The sequence below is a fragment of the Myotis brandtii genome, unplaced genomic scaffold, assembly GCF_000412655.1.
Source record: "Myotis brandtii unplaced genomic scaffold, ASM41265v1 scaffold632, whole genome shotgun sequence".
NCBI lineage: Eukaryota > Metazoa > Chordata > Mammalia > Chiroptera > Vespertilionidae > Myotis > Myotis brandtii.
In genome coordinates, this window is record NW_005370419.1 from 297,472 (window position 1) to 297,931 (window position 460).

The window sequence follows — 460 nt, forward strand, 5'->3', positions numbered from 1 at the left end:
GGACTGTGTGGTCCATCTGTCTGTCCATGTCGCTCCTTCCCCAGCGCTTCCCCGTCTGCTGAGCGGGACGGGCCGTCCAGGTGAGCGGCGAGTCCCCAGGTGCTTTGCGTCCCCTCCGGTTCCTGACCAGGTGCCCCCGTGGGCGCCTCCTCCCGGCTCCAGTGACCGGTGCTGGGCAGCTCCGCACCCGAGGTTCTGGGGGAGCAGCCGGGGGGCCCCTCGTCCTTCTGGGTTTGGGCTCTGACAGCTTTGTCAGCAGGAGCTGCCGGGCAGCGGGGCTTCCCCGGCTCCGAGAGCTGAGAGGGGCCACATTCAAGTTCGTCCGCGGATCCCCACGTGGCTGGGGGCCGTCCCCTGTAAGCGGAGCCGGGAGCAGGCCGGCCCAGGGCGCGATGGCTGTTTGAGACGGAGTCGAGTCGTGCACCTGAATGTGGGGAGACCTCAGCTGCAGCTCCCCCCA